The 21,514-nt window shown below is 32.5% G+C and overlaps 1 pseudogene; it reads left to right on the forward strand.

Moving 5' to 3' along the window:
* Positions 1-13,594: 13,594 nt before the first annotated feature.
* LOC143584855 (auxin-responsive protein SAUR36 pseudogene) lies at positions 13,595-14,044 on the forward strand (annotated as a pseudogene).
* Positions 14,045-21,514: the final 7,470 nt, after the last annotated feature.

The following is a 21,514-nucleotide window of genomic DNA, read 5'->3' on the forward strand; positions in this document are numbered from 1 at the left end:
TAAGAGATAGTATATATAAATCATTCAACGTGTTTTTAGAAGTTACCTATGAAAATGTTTCATGAACCATTAATAGGTGTCTTTTTAGTGAACTAAATATACTTAACTCTGACCGATTCAGAGGTCGACTCTTCATATTATACTAAGAGGCTACCCAAGTATTTAGATATATTACCTCTGACTGATTCAGAGATCGCCTCTTCATGTTATATTAAGAGGCTACCAAAGTATTTTGATATGCTGGTGAATTTAGATAAATATACGAATGTGATTTCACATAAAATATACAATCTTTTGATACGTTGATGAATCAAGTTAGATACACATATTTAATCATTGTGTGATAGCAATCTAGAAGCATTTTCGAATGCCTAATTTATTCAATAATTTAATAATAACAAATTGGTTCAATCGTGAAGCCAAGTTGAACACATTCTCTAATAACTGAATTTATACTTTTGATAGTCAATCAAGCTAACTTCTAACTTAAATTATAATTTTTGATGACCGGGTTTTTCGAATTTCTATAAAGAAAATAAATAACCATAAAATACACAATATAATTAAGGAGATTTATTTTCTAGATGATATAACAAATACGTGTATCACATTCCTATATAATTATTATAACTATTATTTAATACATTAGCAAAAAGTATTTAATAAGGTGTTAATGTGAGATTAGCTCACATGATAGAGGTTCTTTTCTTGTATACCGTGTTGTGGAGAGCCCCTTTGTCGCCCCCACTCTTCACATGAGTGCATTTGAATAGTTGATTGAGTTGCTGAAAAAATAGAGCTTTAGCGACGCTACCTCAATAACGCGTAAAGGGACAATCGACATGGTGTCGATGATGATGGATGAGCTGACTTGCGCGTGACGCCACCTTTACAACCACGTTATGCAGTCTTACTAAAAGGTTTTGAGTTTTGGGTTTTGACTCACGCAGTTCTATTTATTATATTGGAATATTATAAGTATTATAATTTTATCGTTAAAAAAAGATTACATTATTCAGTTTACCTTTGACCATGTCTTGTGGGAGCCGTAAACATGGCTTGACTTGTGAGCTTGTGATATAACACAAATCAAACAATGAATTTACGGATTTGAGTTTCATCAAAAGCACGTTTGGATTAGTTTAAGATCAAGTGTGCGAACACATTTAGCTAATCAAGCTATTTGGGAGGGGGTGGGGGATTAAGTCAATCAAGCTATTTGGGAGGGGGTGGGGGATTAAGTAGGTTGACTTAGTAGTTTATTCTAAAATAAACATTATATAGTATTTTATGTCAAAACGATAAAGATAGCTAACCATCTCGTTAATAGTTTAAGCGTATTTATGTTGTATGCATTTGTAATTTTTGATGTAGGTTTGTGATTTTAAAGTATTATTGAGATAAATAAAACAAAATTATGAGTTAAACATATTATAGAAAAGATAATAAGTTGCGATGTTTTCCTTATTTATATCTTTATCGGGCACTTTTCGATCATTCAGAAAATAAAAAGAAAAACCTACCGAATTGTTTATGGTATCAGAGCGGGTTTCTAATCGATTGATCCAACCTAAACCCTAAACAACCGCAGCCGCCGTTCAACACCACGGTTGTCACCGCATTCAACCATCATCCCCGATAAACCATAACCATTGGTTCATCTTCTGAAACAACCTATACCACTGAAGACCTGCTGACTGCGTCCCACCGCTAAAAAACCCGGATCTTGTAAATCGATCTACAGTCGTAGACCATCATCACCGAATTCCATCACTATCTGTTGAAATAAAAATCACCGATCTGGTGATTTGAAACCCAAACCACAGATCTGTCAACCATCATATCCACATGCTAGTCTTCTTGTTTCATTGGCAATAAAAGAACATAAATAAAAGAAAAGAACGGGGTGGTGACATAGATATCTATAAAAGCAAGTATAATACTTTGATATTTTGGAGCAACATAAAAAAAAGGAAATATAGCAAAAGGCAAGTAACCTAAGCATGTCAATGAAGATAGGCAAACCTACGAATGTGGCTTGTGTGGAAGTTGAGAGAAGCCTTATTCTCGGTTTATACAATGAGCAATACCAACAATTTCTGGAAATGTTTGCTGCTAAAGGCGCTCCGGTTTGGGGTCCCACCCATCGCCAACATGGAAGGTAAATTCGACACGAGTAGCAATTGGGTTGTGGATTCAGGCGCTACCGATCACATAAGTCACAGGCTCGATTGGTTTAATAATGATTTAAAACAAACTTGTGAGTTTCCTGTTACTATACCCAACGGTTTATCCAGTCTGGTGGAAGGGAGAAGATCATGTATACTACCCAACAGAATACAAATTAAGAATTTTTTACACGTCCCAACGTTTACTTGCAATCTCTTATCTATTACTTGATTAGCAAATGATTAGCAGCGTGCCGTAACATTTTTCCCTGAATTTTGTGTTATGCATGCCTTGGACTCGAGGTACTTGATTGAGATGGGTAAATGCAAACAACGACTATATCATATAAGTATGGTGGGAAGTGAAAGAAAAGCAATGCCAATTGTTAGTGATTTATGGCATAAGCATCTTGGTCATGCTTCGCATGGAAAACTTTATCTTTTGGATTTTGTTAAGAATGACTCTTCGGGAACAAGTGGTACATTTTTTATTCTTGCACTAGAGCTAAATTTACCAGATTACCTTTTTCCAATAAGTTCAACAAAAACCCAGAGTTGTTTTGAGCTTTTACATTGAGATATTTGGGGAAGGTATAGAACTCCATCACTCACATGTGCCCACTATTTTATAACCATAGTTGATGATTTTAGTTGGTCTGTGTAGATGTTTCTTTTAAAACACAAGTCAGATTCGAGTGATTGTTTAATTGGTTTTCACAAAATGATTAGTACACAATTTAATAAAATTATCAAGAGAATTAGAAGTGACAATGGAGGTGAATTTACCTCGAATTGAATGCTTAATTTTTACATTGAGCATGGTATTCTTCTAGATACCACTTGCTCACATACCCCGAAACAAAACGAAGTGGTGGAACGGAAACACCGTCATCTCCTCGAAACGGCAAGGGCTTTGAAATTTGATGCTAAGTTGCCCACACATTTTTGGGGAGAATGCATCATGATAACAACCTACATTATAAGCCAGCTTCCCATAAACACTATTGAAAATAAGATCCCATATGTGATCGTCTATGGACAAAAACTCGATTATTAAGATTTAAAATGTAACATCTCGGATTTTTCGTATTTGTATTCGTTTATGTTTAAACTGATTCGAGAATGTAATTCGGATCTTTCGAATTATTTAAAACTTGTATTTATTGGTATTAAACTTGGTTTAACTTATTTTATAATTTCATAACTTTCAATCATGTCAAATAGTTCTTAGAAATTCTTAAAATCGCTTAAAATGGCTAAAAAGGCATTTTCGGGAACTACAGGGACTAATTTGCCAATTCTTTCATATTTTCGACTAAATTAACGAAACTTAAGCTCCAAGTAATGTCAATTAATGTTTTAAAATATTCCAAGTCATTTTCTTGATGCTTAAGACAAGATCTTTAAGATATTGGACATGATTTTGTCATTTATTGATTATTTTGTATCCTAAACGAGTTCGTTTACCAAATAAACGAATTTACGGACTTTATTATTTAAATTAACATACCCTAAAACTACTGTCCTTGTTCATAGTCTTCAGTTTAATCAAATTCTTTCAAGACTAGTTGACTTTGGTTTTCAAGGCTTCTTTGACCATGATTTTCTCATTTTTCTATTCATCTCCGAGGTAAGTTGTCTTCTTCAAAATTATAGTTTTTAATCTGTAGAAAAAAATCCCTCAATCAATTTTACTGATTGATAGGGTTTTGTCGGTCAATTGCTTTCGACCCATTTAGGGCATAAAAGTCAATTTTAATAATTTTTCAATTACTATATCTAGTGATCGGAATTAGCTTTCGGTTCAGAAGACATTTTAGTTTCATCTCGAGATTTTAAGGCTACTGACCAAAACCCGACTTCCGACTCGCTATTTGGATTCTAATTAGTACCAGGTCGCTTAAATTTTAAATATCTCATAACCGGAGTTCTAGACATCCGTTTGGATCAATTTCAGCGGCTATGTTCTTGGTTTTAATCATAGAGTATTATCTCTAAGATTCAGGTTTGTTCAGTTTATCTCAGTCAGCATGTTAAAAGACGGTTCGTTCTTTAATCGTGTTTTTATTTTTATTTCTCGCACGCTCGCCTAAGCAATAAGGTGAGATATCATTTCCCTTTTTATTTTACTGTTTTTAAACGTGTTGGGGAAATATGCGTACTAATATTTCCTTTTATATTACATATATAAACAAAACTAGCAAACGAATGATCGTGTGTATTCAATCAAATGTTATTTATTACTTGCTTATGTGTTTACATTCTATCAAATTCAGAGAGGTCCATCATAATCACATTATACTGTGATCACACGCCGTCCTAGTAGAAATAGCCCATGTTCGAGAAGCATGGTCAACTGACAAATCACATTTGTATGCTAGTCATAGTAGCCAATGCCCGCTTCGCAAGGCAACGGTCAACTTACACATTATTTGCTCACGGTTTGATTTATTATTACCCGCGTTATTTTGTTTGCACATTTATCATTTATTATTTATTATATATATTATTATTGTATCATGAAAACTGGTGATCATCTCACTCAGCATGTGTTGTTGACAAATCTCTGTTATTTTCTACGCAATGCAGGTTATTAGTTGACTTGAAGTTAATGTGAAGAACACATAGAAAGACCTTAGAAATAAATTCAAGAAATATTTACATTATTATTTTATGGATTATTTATTTGATATGTTTCTAATTTGTGCACATATTTGAATTTGAAATAAATAAATTAAATAAATATTGTCATATTTCATCTTGTATGATAGTACCTTGTGAGCTGTGAACCACGGTTCGCACCTCGGCATTTTCGCCTTAGGTTGGGGTGTGACAGATTGGTATGAGAGCCGAATGTTTTAAGATAGGTGATAGAAAAGTCCTAATAATATGCTTACGACCCTATGCGTGCCTACTTGATTGCCTTATGTGCTTATCATTATGTGTTTACAACTTCCTTCGATTATTTACTTATTTTATTATTTTAATGTTGTGCACACACAAATTCCGAGACTATGTCTCACTCTCAAAATATTTTAAATTTATTTATTTGATGGATTTAGTAGATTGTTTTTATTTGGGAAATTCCTTAAGAATTCCCTAATTTTGTTTTTACTCTCGCGCCTTAAAGCATGGGAGTATGGCATGTTCATGTAGTAATAGTAAGGGGGAGAGAACTATGAGTCAGGCCTTCGCAAAACGGTTCCGAAAACCCAAGGTAAGACGCTATTACTTACCTGGAGGATAACCTGACCACAGTAATCGATCCTATAGGCCAAAGCGGAACAAATGTCATACGACCGGAACTTTAAGTGGTCAACGTAACCAATGTGACGGTTACATTCCTTTTTATAAAAACCGAATTCACGGTGATTTCGTGGCTAAATTCGGGGAAAATTTTCCAATATTTTATTATTATTTTTGTTTTAAATGTTTACTTGGGTAAAAAAATCCATGTAAATCCATGGGCATTCCAACTATCCATTTCTCAACCCGTTTTCAATTTGATTTTTGGTTGGAACGTATCGTCCGTGGTAGTTCACGAGATACTCCAACTATTCATATTTGAATCCGTTAATTCTATATTTAGTTGGGTCAATTAAAATGCCATGTAACGCTCATTGGCTGACCAACTCGATTGATTATATTGTGATTCTCCCACCATCCATTGATCGAGCTCCATCCTAATCTAATCAACAAACCTCAACGGTATACCCTATTGCCAATTTTATTTCTTATGATAAATTTTCTGATTCGCATAAAGCTCTTTTGGCGGTCATCAGTTTAAATGACGAGCCAAAGACTTTTAATAAAGCAGGGCATAATGAAAATTGGATAGAGGCAATAAAGAAAGAAATACAAGCACTTGATACTAATGGCACATGGACCCTTGAGGATCTGCTAGAGGGAAAACGAGTTATAGATTCAAAGTGGATGAACAAACTAAAATACAAGCCAAACGGAGAGATTGAAAGATACAAAGCAAGGTTAGTATCAAAGGGATTCACTCAAATGTTGACTTCCATGACACCTTTGACCTAATGGTAAAACTGGTTACTATATATTTGTACCCTCTTTGTAGTTGCAATAAAGAAGAACTGGATAATTCATCAATTGGTTGTCAATAATGCCTTTTTACATGGTGATTTGGATCAAGAAATTTACATTAAGATCCCGTAGGGTTTTGAGAAAGGAAAGGAAACAAAGGTTTGCAAGCTAAAGAAATCCCTCTATGGGCTGAAACAGACATATAGGAATTGGTATCAAAAGTTTACATCTACTTTGCACAAGTTTGGGTTTGAACAATCTAAACCCAATCACTAACTTTTTATATATAAAACAACAAACAACTTTGCGGCGGCTCTTATTCAATGTAGATGATGTTATCATAGTGGGTAACAACATAAATAAAATTGAAGGAACAAAGAGTTTTCTTGATAGAAAATTCAGTATCAAAGACCTTAGTGTTCTAAAATATTTTTAGGAATCGAAGTAGCATGAACAAAAGATGGCCTTGTCCTTAGTCAAAGAAAGTATGTTATGGACATCTTCGAAGATAATGGTAGGTTTGGTTGTAAACCAAGTGCTTTTCCAATGGAACAAAACACTAAACTTGGTAGAGATGATGAAGAAATGCGTGTGGATGCTAGAAGGTATAGACAATTAGTGGGTCAACTTCTCTATTTACAAACCACACGCCCGACATTATTTATTCTGTCAAATTCTTAGTCAGTTCGTTGCTGATACTAGACAAAATCATATGGAAGAAGCTATAAAAGTCCTCAGATATTTGAAGTTCACTCCTGGTCAAGGTATTTTACTTCTAAAGAGTGGTGGGGTAAATCTCATTGGCTACATCGATTCTAATTGGCTTGGGTGTCAAGATACAAAACGATCACAAATTGATTATGTTTTGCTTCTTGGAAGGGCTCCTATTTCTTGGAAATCAAAAGGGCAATCTGTTGACATATTGTGTTCATTTAATTCGTGAAAAATATCGTCATGTTTAAGCGAGACTGGTAATTTATAGGAACCAAATAAGTCTAGATGTCTCTACGGATTGTTTACAAATAGCTTTTTGGATGAAATATTTCATGATACACATTTGTTATGAAAAACAATAAATCGGAAATAAACAATATTTCTTTCTTATGCAAGGGACAAACTAAAACAGCATTACAATTCGCGATTAACAATTAATTGTTAGACCCATCAACAATTCGATAATTATACTAGTGTAACTTTCTTAGCATAATACTTCATCACTAGCAAATTAACCCAGTTACTGTTGATTATTTGTTACAATGATGCATAAATACCATTGATCACAAACTATGACTAATGATAATTATCACTAGTCAATTAGTTATCAATGATAACCATTTTGCTATTGATAGAGCAAATTGCAATTGTTCAATAACGGTTTGGTAACGATGATTACCACTGATAATCTGCTACGACTGATGATTAGTTTACATGCAAAATGTTCTCAATCAAGTAAATCCAAAACAACCTTTAATAGCATGGGGCAATATCCTCGTTAACGGATCTCGTTTGACCATGCATGGGGCATTGATCTCGAACCCTCATCAGGGGGTGTAGTACTCCCCGTGAACCCTATGTTCATTGGAGCATGAGTAAGAATAACCATGAATGGCCATGTACTTTATACCTCTTAACTTATATTATTATAAATTTTCGTTAGTTTTAGGTTTTAAATAAATATAGATAAACCAAAATGACTTAACGATACTAAAATCACTCACATGTCTAACACGGTTTTGAAGTTCGTGTCTTGTTCAAATTCATGTCGAATTTTGAATTTTCATACATATAGCCATATAGGTCTTGACCCGATAACTACTAGCATGACTCATTCAACCCTTCAATAAATATATGTTTATGACTAGTGGAAATATAATATTTTCTTTCATCAATAAATAGGACTTTTTGTTCGTGTGTGATGTATGTTTCAACTAACGGGTCCACATCATACGATCCCAATTGCACTTCCACCCACCAAATTGGAACCTCAGCCGACATATGGCCCCACTTACGGATAGCCTCCACTTGAATTAAGCATCTTAACCTGAAAGGCATCTCCGTATGTGTAGTGTGTACGGATGAACCTGGAAGCCTGCCGTCCTTTTTGTTTTGACGTTGTTTTTTGTCCTACACAGAAAAATTCAGCCCCAAAAACAATAAGATTCAAGGTCCGTACAATTTTAATGTGTGTCGAGACTTGAGAGTACCTTCTAGCGGTTCCCTTTTTTATTAATATATTTGGTTTTCAAGATGAAAAATCTAGAGTTTAAAAGAATTAGTTTTTTAATTATTGCCATCCAAATTAAGATTAAGTTTCCTTAGACGACTGAAAAGTTACAAATTTATTTGTAGTTAACTAAATCATGTGAAAGACAAATTCACTAGTGTATGTAATGACGTAAACATTAGTATACTATCACCGGCCTTGTGATTTAGTGGTAGTCCGGTTGCTTTTTCTATAAGAGATCATTTGTTCAAGTCTCGGCGTCTGTGTTGGAAGACAGTTTTACCATGTTGTTGGGGTTTCGTCTACAGAGGGTTTTAGCGTTAGAACTGAAACGTTAAATAAGAGGGGACGGTTGAAATCCTGTCATATGTGGACTCAAAAAAACACAAACCAAACACAACGAGATATATAAAACTAACATCATGATAAATTCACTCCAAGTTAATATATCTTGAGAACAGTGATTTAACATACAAATGCAAATTAATATTTTAGGGGAGAGGAGAGAATATGGGTGAGGGAAGGACAAACACAGAAATTCTTTGGTTTCAACCTTGCCCAATTATCTAGTATCCGTTAAATAATGAATAAATGTTAAATTAGTTTATATAAAATGTTATTCGATTTTGTACTCTCTTACTTCTTTGTGCTTCTTAACTAAGCCGATATATAGTATGGGTGTTAACGTATGTGTGTATATGTGTGTTTGAACGTGCACATGTTGCTTCAAATCTTCCTAAGAACTTGTAAACTAAGGAAGAAGCAATGCGATGAATTGTACGCATTTCTATGGGGGGTTTAGACTTCATCCTGTTTACGTAAATCGTCAGATATGGATTGATTTTACTAAAAATATATTGGTACGTTATACATGATTACATGAAATCTGAACTTGAGTTCATTTCTTCTACTTCCTTCAACCAATGGAATTGAACTTTCTTTCATGTTAAGTGTTACCAATAGAACTTTTTAAACATGATCTTTCTTAAGTCCGAGAAGGACAAAAAATCGTCCTTAAAATTGGAAAACTTTGTTGGAAATTTTGGTGTGTGTATTTACCAAGAAATATTATTAGTGTATTTTCACCAACTTTGAACATAAATATTATATGTATGTGCGCCTAATATAAGCATTAACTATTTCATTTGTTTGTATGTTGTGAGAAATTCACATTGAACGAAACCACATCCAAAATAAAGCTACTATGATTGAAATATTGATACCGGAAGTTGGATGCTTAAATATGTTAAAGTTGTCAAAACTAACAAAATTAGGATAACATGTGGGAAATTGTCCCATATAAAAACATGGACAAAACCTTAAGAATTGAGAAGTTTATAAATATGAACACTCGTTACTTCTTGTTTCCTTTAGGAGACACAAGTTTGACATTAAAGATACCGGGCTCAATCATTAGAGCATGCATACATGTCTATTAGAGTCATGCCCATAAATATTTTTCTTTATGTGCTCTTCATTATTAAAGTAACATACTAATCTATTGAATTTTTAGTTTTTGTATTTCTAATTTAGATTGGTAATCAAATTTTACATAAGTTAAAATAGCAATAAAAGTACTTAGAGATTCCTACGGGTGATGGTAACAAACTAAGAGCATCCACAATGCTATAAACCCATAGACTGTTGTCATATTAGATTTAGATCATTCATATCTCATTCTCTATTTTTTTATATCTCTAACTTATATAGTAGAGTAATATTAATTCTCTATATTTGATAAGTTACTATTTATCACTCTTTAAACTTGTTATGAGTGTATAAGAAAGAGAAACAATAATAAAGAAACGTGTTTGTGAGTAAGATGGAGATAGAAATGAAGAATGAGATGTAGAAGGTATAAAAAAAATAACAAAATTTATAGAAAAATGTATTTTTAATCGAATTATCTACCTATCTACCTATACAAATAAACAAAAATAATAATGATGATGCGTCCTAAGCATATTCATTCTTAACTTTAATTTCCCTCCTATTTTCTAATCTCCACTCTCCTTAATTCATGTTATCCATGGGTCATGTGTTTAATTGGTATGACCCATTAGTTTTAATTCAAATGACAAAAAGGGATTTGATGTAATTTAAATCACAATAACTTTTACTAACCCTTCACATCTAATTTTACTAATAAATATAGAAAGTTTGACAATGATTTAAAAAAAAACATATAAACTATTTAATATCTGTAATAAGTTTAAAATCAAACAGAGAATTATTAAATTTGTTAAATAATGATCAACGAACCATTATCGTATAATATTTAGTGACTTATGTTTATAATAGATATTTAATTATGTGTGTACTTTAAATTTAGTTGAATAAATACAATATTTATATAATATTATGATTTGTAAAACACTATTTAACTTACATTCATATTGACAATAAAAACATTTTTAATATGTTTAGGTACCAATAATTGATTTTATGTTATCTTAAGACATTATTTCAATCTTAAGAAAATGTAAAATTTAAAGATGTAACATTTGAAGTGAGAGTGATAATATTAAAATTAATCTATAAATTCAAAAGAAAATTCATAAATTACATATGATTAAATACATAAATTTCTGTCATTTGGCAAATCCTGTGTAATAGACAGGTTCAAAAGCTAGTAAATAGTTAGATGAAGAATGGATTGTACATGCTCTTACAAATGTCCTTAAAAACATTCATTTCTCTAACAACACTATATAAATTTAAACACCCATTAAATATATTGACATGCCTGTGTGCATGAGAGAGAGAATGCCCCCACAATCTAGTCTGCACTCTGTCTGGAATTCCATTCGGCAATTTCAAGTGCCTCTTCGAACTTCCACATTAAGGCCCACGTCCAGATTTGGGGTTTTGAAATTTCAAATATGCTTCCATGTGGGAAGCTTTATGGGTGCTCTAACTAGTATACTCGATGTCCAAAGGGTAATGAGTGACCAGGCATCCAAGAGGTACATGACACAAATTTACAAATAAAAATAAGACTTAAATTGACAAGATTCGTATCAAACAAGCACCATTATTGATGATAATGATCAAGTTATTGTTTTTTCCTTATTGTATATGAAATTTATAGAAAAACATATAGAATACAAAAGATCTACTCAAAAAAGTATAATAGTAGTCAAAATTAAATTATTATGGCTGCCTCAAATACGGTCGAGATCTATCAATGAAATATGTAGCATAGATGTGGATGAGGGGGAAGGGTCCGGGGGTCCGTTTGTATAGCCTACGTGAAAAACTATGAAAAAGAGAAGAGATGAATAGGTGTGTGTTGGTAAAGAGGAAAGACCGAAAAACATGTTGGATCTTCCTTTGACGTCAACAAGGAGAGGAGCGAGTTCGATGAATACAATTGAAGATCATTTATGTCATTAACTGTTTTATTACAGAGGGTTTCTAATCTAACAATATCAATATATATGTGTGCTAAACACGTAACTCATCTAGTATTTGTAGTTTTTAGTCTTAAGGTGAACATCGTTATAGATTTATGAGTTCTTTAAAAGACACTAGAATAGTTGTTCATATAGAAAAAAAAATCAAATATTTTATAATTCTTTTACAAACGGCCTCTTACTTTTCTAACCGCCGTTTACTTTTCCTTTGTGGCTTTGCGCCTTTCCCTTTCGTAACCAAACGCCGGTTAGGCTGAGGGGTGTGGGGCGCAATCCTGGGCGCGAGAGCCCCTCCGCTCGCGCCTCGGGGCGCTAACCCCACACCACCGGGGCGCGAGCCGGAACACGAGCGGGGCGCGAGCGCCGAAATCCATGCAGGCGTGAGTGTGGTCGCGGGAGAAGAGAGAGGAAAAGCTGGTGGGCTCGAGAGAGAGCCGTTGGAGCTCAATAATTTTTTTAAAAAAAACCTTAAAACCCTTATATAATATCCCAAACTCCTATATAATACCCCATTTCATCTATAAAATACCCCATTTCACCCATATCAATCACCACAACTTCAAAATAAAACCCAAAATCAACCCATCTTCCCAATTTTTTTTTAAAAAATAATGTCGTCGTACTTGTCTGATTCCGACTCCTCCGAAGAGGATGATTTGCTTCTTCATGTAGGTGACATTCCGCCACAACCGTCCACAATCAGTGATCAACAAAAACTTCATAACATAGCAAATATCAAGAGCCGTGAGATACACGGGGATCTTCGACATGAGTTGGTTGAACATTTGTGGGCGAGGCGACCCGATGATCTTGTATTAGATTAGTGTTATTATTAAGTATTATTGTTTGTTTAATTTTTAGTATGTTTTTTTTGTAATTTGAATTTTAAAAAAAATGTGTGTTTTTTTAAATAATTTATGAGTTTTTTTAATAATACGTTTTTTTAATACATTTATAAAAAAATAAAAAAAAAATCCGCTGGAGCCCCTCCACACCAGGGCCAGGGGCTCCAGCGGGGGCTCCAACACCCACCTTATCCAGTTTCTCTCTCTGCCACACGTCACAATATTATTGGCTGGAGCCCCCACTCGCGCCCCCGTTAGAGCCCCCCACACCCCTCAGCCTTAGTCATCATTTGTGTCTTTCCCTTTTGTTGGAAGGGTATTTTAAATTTCAATAAAATGATACTATTAAAAAAAAAGAGTACTATTCAAATAATTCCGTTCACAATTTCACAGATAAACCAGGACATAATAATATGCTAACATTCAGATTCTTCCACGTGGCAAATCAAGCGGACAAATTCCACCTAAAGACTTTTTCTTATTCTATAATATCAAACGCACGACCAGCTCCCTTTGTACTATGCAACCACACACACTTAAACGTATTTTTAGTGTGTGTATTCATCTATAATATCTATTTATATATACCTTCACATTCTTATTTTCTTCACATTTGTTCACTTACTCTCATCTATCTCTCTCTCACTAAATTATTTCTGATGAACACCAAGAACAAACACACATATTTGTGACTCTAATTATCACCAAGGTACAACACTTTTATGCACAACACACCCACCTCAACCATGTCTGTTGTAGACTCTTGGCCGTTCTTATAATATAAAACCCAACCAAATCAAACCACCATAAATTCTCAATCTTTTTCAAAAAAGATTTCAGTTCCAATGACCCAATACAAAACCTGATCTGGGTTTTCAATTTCTTGAAAAAAAAATGAAAATCAAAATCCGAGGTTTCTTGATCAAAAACAAGGTTTTTTCACTTTTCCGGCGAACCCACCGGAAAACCCCACCGTCCACCGCCGGATACCACCGGCTAGACCGGTCACCAGCCACTATTTCCAAAATCTTGAACTGGGGTGGCAAGATCAAGACAAAAGCAATATCCATGTGTTCGAAAACCTCGAATGAAAAGTTTCCGAAGGGTAAGATGGCGGTGTATGTGGGTCAGAAAGATGGAGACTTTAAGAGGGTGTTGGTGCCGGTGATATATATTAATCATCCGTTGTTTGGGCAGCTGTTGAAGGAAGTTGAGGAGGAGTATGGGCATGACCATCCCGGAGGGATTACTATACCGTGCCGGTTTTCGGATTTTGAGAGTGTGAAGACTCGGATTGCCGCCGTGTGTGGCTGCCGGAAGTTGCTGACGTGGCAACGCCGTTGATGATAACGATAATGATGATGATGATGATAAATTTAGGGTTATTTGTTTTTAGAGGTGTTTTGGCTACATTTTAATTTTATTTTTAGATATGTGTAAAATATAGAGTTTTTAATGTATTAAACTTGTTTTTTTTTTCCTTTTTAAAGTGAAACCGCTTTTAATTTTTTTTTTCCGTTTTAAAAAAGGATGTAGACGTAGATTTTCTTGAGATATATTTTGTGTATAAAAGTTTTGTTTTCCTTTAATTTATTTTAAACGATTTAGTATATTGTATAACTAGGTTAGAACACGTGTGATATATAGGTGGCTAAAAAAATGCAACAAAAATAATAATTAAGTCTACCATCAAAAATAATATAATCAAAATTTAAAACAATGAATTAGCAATGAATTAATTTGATTTTTTATATTAATGAGAAATTCTAAAAGTTAAATGAGATTTAATTTAATTTATTATTATTAACAAGAAATTATGAGATACATGTTATTTATGGAAAGACTTATTTAATTTATTTTTGAATTATTTTATTAGGAAAAAATTATAAGGATGCATATTATTTTTGGAAAGAAATATTTTAATATAGATATAAATATTGTCATATATTTAAAAACTAAATTTACAAATACTAAGGTTATGTTGTAAAATAAAAATAAATAAAAATATATTATATTTTAAAATAAATAGATAAACGATAAACAATATTAAATGTTTGTGTTAAAAAGATATGAGAAGACAATGCGTTATTGTGAATTATGAAAATATCAACAATTAAATATAATTTTGTTTTTATATTTGAAGAGAAATCACATTTATATATGCTAAGTCAAGAAATCAAACATAATCGCCATTTTAGTGGAGCTGGTAAGCACATTTGGTTTGAAGCATGAGGTCTTGGGTTCGAAACCCGTATCGCACAATAATTTATTTTTCAAAATTTTATAAAGCTTTACGGGTTATGGGTTATAATAAAAAAGCGAGTCATAGGTCATAATATAATAGGAAATAGTGACATGACATTTGCTTTGCAAATTATGTGGAGTGCCTAGTTAAATGTCATATGGACAAATTGTGTTACTTTAGTAGTATAGTTAGATGTGAATTATGAAAATGTCAACAATTAAATATAATTTTGTTTTTATATTTGAAGAGAAATTACATTTATATATGCTAAGTCAAGAAATCAAACATAATCACCATTTTAGTGGAGCTGGTAAGAACATTTAGTTTGAAGCATGAGGTCTTGGGTTCGAAACCCGTATCGCACAATAATTTATTTTTCAAAATTTTATAAAACCTTACGGATCATGGGTTATAATAGAAAAACGAGTCATGAGTCATAATATAACAGAAAATAGTGACATGATATTTGCTTTGCATATTATGTGGAGTGCCTAGTTAAATGCCATGTGGACAAATTGTGTTACTTTAATAGTATAGTTAGATGTGAATTATGAAAATGTTAACAATTAAATATAAGTTTGTTTTTATATTTGAAGAGAAATCACATTTATATATGTTAAGTCAAGAAATAAAACATAATCACCATTTTAGTGGAGCTGGTAAGCACATATGGTTTGAAACATGAGGTCTTGGGTTCGAAACCCGTATCGCACAATAATTTATTTTTCAAAATTTTATAAAGCCTTACAGGTCATTGGTTATAATAGAAAAACGAGTCATGGGTCATAATATAATAGGAAATAGTGACATGACATTTGTTTTGCAAATTATGTGGAGTGCCTAGTTAAATGCCATATGGACAAATTGTGTTACTCTAATAGTATAGTTAGATGTGAATTATGAAAATGTCAACAATTAAATATAATTTTGTTTTTATATTTGAAGAGAAATTACATTTATATATGCTAAGTCAAGAAATCAAACATAATCACCATTTTAATGGAGCTAGTAAGCACATTTAGTTTGAAGCATGAGGTCTTGGGTTCGAAACCCGTATCACACAATAATTTATTTTTCAAAATTTTATAAAACCTTACGGATCATGGGTTATAATAGAAAAACGAGTCATGAGTCATAATATAACAGAAAATAGTGACATGATATTTGCTTTGCATATTATGTGGAGTGCCTAGTTAAATGTCATGTGAACAAATTGTGTTACTTTAATAGTATAGTTAAATTAGATTAAATAGTTAGATGTGTAAGAAAAAAATATGTTAATTATCAAGGGGCTTTGGTGTAGTGATATTAAGGTAATGGATTGAGAGATCAAATCTAATTTTGTAATGGAAAATCAAATCTAATGAGTGACAATAAAAAATACATTAAAAAAATGCTAATTTTCATTTTAAGCTGCTTAACATGAACTGCAAAGGGTATAGTTGATCGAGTTAATTATAAACAGAATATGAGTTGGCTAAAGCCTGAGTCATCATTTTGAAAAACGTGCTCTATGTTTTGTGTTGGCTCTTCCTCGCAAGTCAAGTTACGAAAACACGTCGCTTTACTTTTGAAATAAAGTTTAAAAGTGTTGGGACTAAAAATCATGGCATATGGTTTTTAGAAAACTTGTCACAAATTTTATCCATATTTAGAAAATCTTCATATTTGTTGAAACAGGTGGAGTCATTGAAATACATGCCAAGCGTTTTTGGTTATTTAAAGAATATATATTATTACGCGTGTTGAGTTCTGATAAAAAAAAAGTGAATTTTTGATGTTGATACACAAAATGGTTAGTGGAAATCCTTTATATTTCATGGTTCAATCCATAATGTGTCCATCATTAGGGTTTTCAAGGCTTTAACCCATTGGTTCTATTTCAATCAACACATAAAATGATACTGATCGAGTGCATACATTGATGGTAAAAAATTCTTGTGGAAATCTGGAAATGGCATGTGTTGGTTGAAATTGTAGTGATTGAGCTGTCAAAAAGCGAGAAAAATAACAAGAATATCTGTGAGCATGATTTAATTAGTCGAAGTGAATCAACATCCCTTTATAAAGTATTACAAACAAACAACTCTACCAAGGTTTGTAAAAAAACACTTACCCCCCCCCCCCCCCCCCCCCCTCTCCTTTGCAAGAAGCTTTCATTTCATTATAAAAAACTAAGAAAGAGAAAGCGTACATGTTTTATGTTATCTTTATTTTTTGTATTAAATATTATGTAAACTAAGTAGTCAAATTGCCGTATCTTTATCGAATGAGTAGTCAAATTGCTGTATCCTTATCGAATGAGAGAGTATGTTGATAGAGTTGCAATGGTAGCTCTTTAAGCCGCCCATCTGCGCTCCTTCGAGGCTTCTCAGTTTTACCCCATGATTACTTGAATATTGTAATTGAATTCATTCCATTAAAAGGTAGTATTTATATCGAGTCTTAAAATAAGTCTCTAAATTTGTATACATTGTGCACGATAACTTATATTATATCTATATAATATATGTATTTTATATGTATATATACAAATCAACTTCCAGTTGGAAAATAAATACTCCATCACCTATACTACGATACTACATCTTATTCAACAATGTAAATGATGTTAAGCCTTTCATTTGTGGGTGGTAATAGACACTAAACGCATATTCCATGTTGCCCTTCCTCTTTGCGTACAATGCAAATGGTACTTAACTATTTCGATCTTTGTATGTTGAAAATAATTCCATACTAAAACCACTAGTGGACCGTTTTAAGCCAACCTGGGGTGGTCTACCAATTGGTCGAACGGTAGCCCCATCTCTTCTTTTTATGAGAAGACGTAGGTTGGAGTCTCACTTGGAGCATTTTGTTCGGGTTAAATCAAGGTTTTCCCAGTTACGGATTTTCTTCTGTGTGGGTAGGCCGGGTAACCACGTTCTGTTCTTTAGGACGAAGCGTGATGCATTTGACATGGTGATCTTGGGTGTCCGGACCTTTATTCAAGAAAAATATATTATAAATTAGGAAAATTGGATTTTAATAATAACAATTTTCTGTTATTGGCCGATAATAATCCAAACTTTGTTTATTCCCATCAATGGTCCCAAATTTAAAAAAATTGGCTCTCAATGGTCCCCCGTTAAAAAAAACCTAACAGTGTTAAGTTTTTTTTCTGAATTTCAAACTGATTTTTAGGGCTTTTGATCAGAAAAAAGATACGAGTCAATTGATGTAAAACTTAGCTCTAAACGATACTCCAAACAACTTAATTTTTGTTAATTTTAAATTCAAACACCCGATTTGAAGCACTAATCAAGCCATTTGAAGCATCAATTTGAGCTAAGTTTTACGCTAATCGACTCGTGTCATCCTTCCAATCAAAAGTCCTAATAAATCAATTTGAAATTCGGAAAAAACTTAACGCCGTTAGGTTTTCTTTAACGGTGGACCATTGAGAACCAACTTTTTTAATTTTGGGACCACTGGTGGGAATAAACAAAGTTGGGATTATTATTGGCCAATAACAGAAAGTTGGGATTATTAAATTCCAATTTTCTATAAATTATAAAATAATAATATAAGCGCCTTGTTTTCTGTTTTCACACAAATATTTTTAAACAATATTAATTTGAAATTAATTGAGTCAATGGCAGACCTAGTATATAATTAGGGGTGGCCTTAGCTTCCCCTCAACTTTTCGCCGGTAGTACAAATTTTATATGTTTTGGTCGGTTTTCGTATTTCGCTACCCTTGAAAAAAATATAACGTTACCCCTGTTTGTTTAAAGTCCAACCAAATTAAAAGCCGAAACAAATTAAAGCCCAACCAAATTTAAGCTCAAACTAATTAAAACCATTTGTTTGTTTTTCCTTTATGCTTAAACGTTTGGTTTAGATCGGACATCAACATTCAACAAAACAAAGTTTCATTCAGTCGTGGCTTCCACCCCACATTGCCCCAACTCCATGCATGCTACAGCCGAGTAGCCAACGGTCGGTGCTCCTTCAGTTCCTCACTCCCTCGTCCACGGTTTGAATTCTACTTGTTCAATTTAGGTATTCTTCTACTTAAAATTGTAATTGTTTATTTGTTTATATAAATTGTTAATTTGGAATTATTTATGGGCAATTAAATGATTTTTTTTAACAGTGAACTTTTAATTTTTGTTGTCTTTATAATTTGAACCCAAGACCTCCCCTCCAAACCTAGGTGTTTTAAAGGTTTTGCCTTTGGCAATAGAGTATCACCCCGTTGGTAGCAATTGGATGATTGATTATGATTTGTTGGCTATTCAGATAATATAAATTGGAAATTGTAATTGATTAGGGATTTAGGGTTTATATGTAAATTGAAATTGATTATAGATTTATGGTTTAAATTTTGTCCCTTCTAAAATTAGAGAATTTGAAAGATGAAACAACAAAGTCTTATTAGCAATCGGTTTAAACTAAAATTACAAGAAAATGATGATATCGATCCAAAGGCAAGTTAAAAAAAACAAAAAACTATTGCATGAAATATCGTAAAAAATTCGGTTATTGTATGAAATACGGTAAAAAAAATCATTTACATTGTTTGAAATATAACAAAAAAAAAATTTTAATGTTACCCCTGAAATTATGGTTTAGATCTGCACTTAATTGAGTTTGGGAAACTTTTACACCCACCCTTAGAGTTACAATATCTCTTTTTATCAACTCCGTTACTTTGCACTATTTAAAGTAAGATAATAAAATGTTAATTTTTGTTTTCTTATTATTTAAATTCATACAACCTTGAGTGATAATTAAGATAACCCTTTTACATTTAGCTGTGTACAACTTTAACCCGATTTTCTAAGTCATCATTCTTGGGTTTACTTCTTATTAAATCACTAGTTTGCTTTGATTTGTAAACCAACATAGTTTAATGTGTAAAAAGTTTACAGTACCTTTTACATTTTATTAGTCACATATTTAAATAATTAATCAATTATTTTGATAAACGAGACCAATCAATGCCATGTCAACTAACAGAGGTAAGTTGTGGTTTGTATTAGGCTAATGACTCCTCAAGAGGTCAATTGTAGAAAATCGGTTATCTCACTCAAATCTCAATAAAACTTAGTAGGTTGTCATAACTATAAAGTTCGAGCTCAGCATTAAATTACTAATCAAGTTCTTTTAAAGGATTTCAAGTTGAACCGAGTTTACTTATAAGCTTCTGACTTGGAGGCTTAAGTTAAGTCTAGTGTTTCAATTTTGACTTATGGACTACTTTGTTACTTGAAAAATTGGGGTTTTTTATAACCTATTGTTGTAAAAAATAAATACAATAAAATTTATTGAGTTTAGTTGATCAAGTCGGTTTTAAGTATAAATTATTGTTTTATTTTCCAAACCTTAAGCAATTTTCGATCTTAGTTTCTTTTATTTACCAACAAATACTATAATTAATTTAAATAGAAAAAAAACTTTTAACAGTATGAAAATATACTATGTTTTTATATTATTGTTATTATTGTGAAGCTATTTAAATAATAAGGGTCGTCATCATATATATAAGTGGTCAATTGTCATTTATGTTTGTATTAACATTAATAGTTTTAAAGTTCAATTCCACTTTAAAATTTGTACTAAAATGAAAGTAGAAGTTTCATCAACTTCTCCCTCTTAAAGGACACCAACACCTCTTGAAACCGTTTTGGCCCATGAGATATTGGTGATAGTCGGTGGTTGTTTCCTAAAAAAAGAAGAAAACCGAAGGGTTAAGTTCAGTTGGTGATAGTCGGTGATCGTTTCTTGTTCCAACCGAGCGTTTTTGGTTTTCGAAACCTTGTTTGTTTCGTCATGGGCTTGAAACCCAACCATATCAGGTAAATAAAACTGGAGGCAGTCGTGTGGCTAGTCCATTATTTGAAAAACAAATGGTAAAAATAGAGTCTTATGTATAACAAGTGGAAGAATGAGTAAACAAATGATTTCAAGAGTTGGGATCCACAAATTGAAATGCTGTTTTAATGGGAAAAAAGTGTTTGATTTAATTGTTGGTCCATTTTTAGACCAATAGGATGATGGTTCAAATGTCCAATTATTAGACCCCTTTTAGTGTTCCAACTTGAGATGTCAAAAATCCCACTTTAAAAGTGAATCTTTGGTTAGATTCACCACTAGTATGAAAAAAAAATATATACTTATTTTTCCCTTTGTACGGTAACTCACATACTCTGCAACACTACTATGAAATAACATACTTTTTTAGCAATTGTAGGATTTAAACTCCTACAATTTGAAAAGTTAGTTTTATCATTCTCTTTATACTTTTTTTCTCCGTTACGGTAACTCAAACGCTCTGCAACACTACCATGAAATACATATTTTTTTTAGCAATTGTAGGACTTAAACTCCCACAATTTGAAAAGTTAGTTTTATCATTATCTTTGATACTACTAGACCAAAAACCTTTTGGTAGAAAACAAATATAAGTTAATGGAATTGTACATAATTTAACAATTAAAGAAAACCATAAAATGTAATCGTTGAAAAACGATGGCACAGAAAAAAAAGAATAAAAGAGGCAGAGAAAGACAAATTTTGATTTC

This window comes from Bidens hawaiensis, unplaced genomic scaffold (genome assembly GCF_021521415.1).
Source record: "Bidens hawaiensis isolate Kalapana, Puna unplaced genomic scaffold, B.hawaiensis_p1.1 tig00033477_1, whole genome shotgun sequence".
In the NCBI taxonomy this organism is placed as follows: domain Eukaryota; kingdom Viridiplantae; phylum Streptophyta; class Magnoliopsida; order Asterales; family Asteraceae; genus Bidens; species Bidens hawaiensis.